Below are 4,730 nucleotides of genomic sequence, written 5' to 3'. Positions count from 1 at the left end.
ATGGATGCGGAGGCTAACGGACTCGCCCCACGTCACGCCGTTCACCCCGCAAGCCCAGCACCCTTGTCCTATCGGTGCTCCTTGCACAGGGCTCAGCGCCAGGCCAGGGGAACACGATGCCCTGGGGGCACTCACTGGGACAGTTGCTCGGGGCCTCTCTCCAGCCTCCGGCAAGCCTTGCTCACAGCCCTGGACACACTAATTGAACAGACGCTAGAGGGACATCTGGGACGCTCAGAGGTTGAGCATCTGCCTTCGGCCCAGGGTGTGATCCTGGGGACCCGAGATCGAGTCCCCGTTAGGCTCCCTGCAAGGATCCTGCTTCTCCCTCTGCCTGTGTCTCTGCCTCTCTCTGTGTCTCTCATGAATAAATAAATAAAATCTTAAAAAGAAAAAAGAAAAAGAAAGAAAGACACTAGAGATTCCAGGACGGAGACAGAGTGAGGCCACCTGGCCCTCCTGAGGCTCAAACCTAGGAGCTCGGCTGCCTCAGAGCATCGCCCTGCCCCCCAGTTCCCAGCAGAGCATTGCAACAGGGGCACCGTCAGGAAGCTGGCCAGGCCGTGTGGCAACACCCTGGTTACCCTGCTCGGGAGCCTGGCCTCTGCACGCTGCTGGTGAGCCCCGCTCAGCGGTGGCGGAAGCTCTGGTGACCCTCCCTACGGGTCTTCCCACAGGTCACCAACAGTCAGAGCAAAAAAGCCACGTCATGTTCCCAAATAGGCTTCACAAATCTAAAAAATTTGATCTTAGCATACAGACTAAAGACAATAAACCATTCGTCATCTGTGGCAAAGGCACTGGAGTTAATCAAAGAGAGTTATTCTTCAATTTTCCTAAGTGATTATAAAAAACGTTATTGTAAAATGAGTGGCTTGAGATTCCGAGAGCTGCATCTGAGCAGCAGAGAGGGTCTGCCGAGCTGCTTCTACATGATCATTTATCAAAAAAAGAAAAAAAGAAAAGAAAAGAAAGAAAGGAAGAAAAAATTAGTATTTATGTACTTTGTCTTAACCTTCCTTGTGACGGGGGTACCCTGGAAAGTTCACAGAAGAGGCCTGGGCTGCAACATGGGGGGAACCAAGCTGTACCATGGGCACAGGGTGAGGCCCACTCAGCCAGCCCGGTCAGCAGCGTAGTAGAGGCTTGGTCATAACAGAAACACAGCCATTCTCTGTATTTTTCTAACAGTTTCTGAAGTGTTCATCAAGCCTGTGTCTGATTAAGCACTTTTAAATTCTGAGCAATGAAATGGGCCCTCTCATGCCCTCTTGGCAGGAGTGCAAATTGATACAACCCTTTGGAGAGCCATTTGGTTGTATGTCTCAAAATTAAAAATGCATATCATCTTTGACCCAGAAATGCCACTTCTAAGAATGTATCCTACAGAAATGCCCCACGTCCAGGGCGTCTGGGTGGCTCAGTTGGTTGGGCGTCTGCCTTGGGCAAGGGTCATGATCTCGGGGTCCTGGGATCAAGTACTGGGTCGGGCTCCCTGCTCGACGAGGAGCCTGCTTCTCCCTCTCCTCCCTGCTCGTGCTCTCTATCACTATCTCTGTCTCTCTCTGTCTCTCAAATAAATAAAATCTTAAAAAAAAAAAAAAGAAATATCCCAAGTCCATGGAAGTGTACATGGAAAGATGGTTCTTTGCAGTTTATTACAGGGAAAACCGGTGAGCAACTTAAAGTCTGTCGGTAAGGAACTAGTTGGATAGAGACGCCTGGGTGGCTCAGCAGTTGAGCATCTGCCTTTGGCTCAGGGAGTGACCCCGGGGTCCTGGGATCAAGTCCCACATGGGGCTCCCTGCATGGAGGCTGCTTCTCCCTCTGCTTTTGTCTCTGCCTCTCTCTCTGTCTCTCATGAATAAATAAATAAAATCTTTAAAAAAAAAAAGAAAAGAAAGGAACTAGTTGGATAAACTACAGTTAATCTATAAATTGGAATGAAATTCCATAAAATGGAATAGTAGGCAGATGTTAAAAAGAATGAAGCGGAGCCTTATGTACCACCAGGAGAGAGAGCCGCACACACAATAAATAATTTGCAGAAAAGTAGAGGGTTTCCATCTTTATATGGATTAAGGACAGCAACCACAGGGCACATCTCTGGTCAAGGGGTTCAGTTCTTGGGCTCCTAAATCGGAGTAGAAACCCTAAACTAGGAGAGAAATAATTTGGGAGCCTTAATCTAGCTCTTGAACTCATGTCCTGTTCTTTCTCTTCCCTGACATCGAAGGACAACTAAAAATGACTCAAACACAACGGGTCCTCACCTAATTGTCACAGTGTGCAATTAATACTTTTGAAAAGCAACCTTCCCAGATTTAGAAAAACTGTCAAAAGAGCACCAACGGCTGCTTCTTGGCTGCAGTAACCACTCGGCTAGGCCCACCTTCTCTTGTCTGTACATTCAAATCGCATGTGCTGCAATGATGTAACCCAAATTTGTATATTCAAACACTACTGTGGCAGATCCACTGCGCCCCAACACCCGCCACAGAGGATGCCCGCCTTTAAATCCACACAAGCACCGAAGTTCTCGAAGCACCAAGTTGCATCCAGCAGAGATCCCCAAATCCCAGAAGAGAGTGCTTTGGAGTTTTCAATTCTGGGCTTTTTCACATGTTGAAAGCCAGCTTCGAGGCACGTGTCCAATGGCAGAGGTGCCCAAAACGGAGGCGGTCCCAGCGGGCATCTATGGGGTGGCGTGTCGCGGGAGACCTGCCCCCTTTTAACAGTACTGAGTATATTTTCAATGGATCAAAATAGATCATATGATTGCACCAGATTTTATACGTAGGGTCAGGGCTACCATTCCGTCCCCATCCTCCACGGGAGGTTGGGTTCGGCCACACGTGTCCGGCTTTGGCCGAATGTGACATGAGCAGCGGTGTCATGTGCTTGCTGAGCCCCTTGCACGTGTGCACCCCACTGGTCCAGAGTGAGGAAGCGCCGGAGCACCTGGAGCCCAAACTCCCACCTGGAGCCAGGCCCGGACCCCCCCCCCCCCAGTGTCCGCAGAGCCAGAGCAGGGAATCACAAGTGTGCTGTTGGGGGGCGGGGGGGAGCCCGAGGCTTGTGGCTCGCCTTCACCAGATCTTGTCACTGGTCTCCTCTGTGTTTCGGATCCTCTTTTGTCTCACGAAATAAGTCATTTCAGAGACATTTTAGGATTTCCTTGGCCACCTTTCCCCAATGCCATGCATTCACAAAGGTAACCACTGTTACGCAGTTTGTGCTTATCCTCCTTGTGTTTGTTTTCTTTATTTTTTAAAAAATATTTTATTTACTTATTCATGAGACACACACACACAGAGAGAGGCAGAGACACAGGCAAGGGAAAAGTAGGCTCCATGCAGGGAGCCCGACGTGGGACTTGATCCCCGGACTCCAGGATCGCGCCCTGGGCCCAAGGCAGGCGCCAAACTGCTGAGCCACCCAGGGGTCCCCTTGTGTTTATTTTAAATATTTGCGCTGTATTTGTACATCTACAAACACAAACCTGGCGGTGCTCTGCGGATTGTACGACCTCGCGTGAACACCAAGCCGTGTGCATCCTTTGGGACCCACTTGCACACTGAACTTCACAACACAGACCGTCATTGAACACACGGGCTCTAGGCCACTCGCTTTAACTCCTCCCCTCACACAGAATACTGTCTACACCGCGACGTACCGACTCTCCATTGGGGGACGTTTTTCACTGTCAACCATGAAGAGTGTTGCAAGGAATGTCCGTGCACTCGTCTTTGAGTACCTTGCTTTTCTTTAATACCCATTTCTCGGGATGCCTGGGTGGCTCGGGGGTTGGGCATCTGCCTTCGGCCCGGGGTGTGACCCCCGGGGTCCTGGATCGAGTCCCGCATGGGGCTCCCTGAATGGAGCCTGCTTCTCCCTCTGCCTGTGTCTCTGCCTCTCTCTGGGTCTCTCATGAATAAATAAAATATTTAAAAAATACCCACCTCTCCTCCCTGTGGATTTAGTAGAGGAGTGCCCGGCTGGTTGAACTTCCACACGTGTGCACTAAGGCCGATGATAGCCACACGGGTTCAAGTACCTGTGCTCCAGCCTTGCCAGAACCACTGCCCAGGGGGGGCCCACAGTGCCCCTGGCCTCGGGCACCTGTGATCCTCACCACTGGCCTCGGGTACCCGTGATCCCCACCACTGGCCTCGGGCACCCGTGATCCCCACCACTGACCTTGGGTACCCGTGATCCCCACCACTGGCCTCGGGCAGTGGGGCAAGTGCGCCGAGGTTTGCTGGGCACCTCTGAACACACTTTCTACTGCTCCTTCCAACATCTTACTCACCAGTACAGATCGCCACCCTTTATCTTTTCCAGCACTAAGTGATTTCCAGTTCCTGGTCAGGACTGAAACGCTGGCAAGAGGGTTAGAGGAGTGAGTGAATGAAGACTCCTTTAATCGGCGTCTTTCTTCTCCACACAGCAATTTTTCTAACAGATGCAATTACATTGGAGAGCTGCAGAGAACGGAATCTTATGTTTTATTTCTTTATTCATTTTACAAATGGGATTCACTGTAAAAAAAAAAAAAAAAAGGAAACCGCCTTTGTGGTTCCGTTCTCAGGCTGGAGCGCTCTGCTCGTCAGTTTTGACAGCAGCTGCGCCGCCGCCTTGTATCTGGGGGGGTGAGAGCCTGCCGGGGCGGGGGGGGGTTAAGAACTCAGGTAGCGTTCCTTTAAATCCAATATATTTTTATTCTTTGT

Source organism: Nyctereutes procyonoides, unplaced genomic scaffold (assembly GCF_905146905.1).
Source record: "Nyctereutes procyonoides isolate TBG_1078 unplaced genomic scaffold, NYPRO_anot_genome, whole genome shotgun sequence".
NCBI classification, from domain to species: domain Eukaryota; kingdom Metazoa; phylum Chordata; class Mammalia; order Carnivora; family Canidae; genus Nyctereutes; species Nyctereutes procyonoides.
This window is presented reverse-complemented; position numbering follows the sequence as displayed.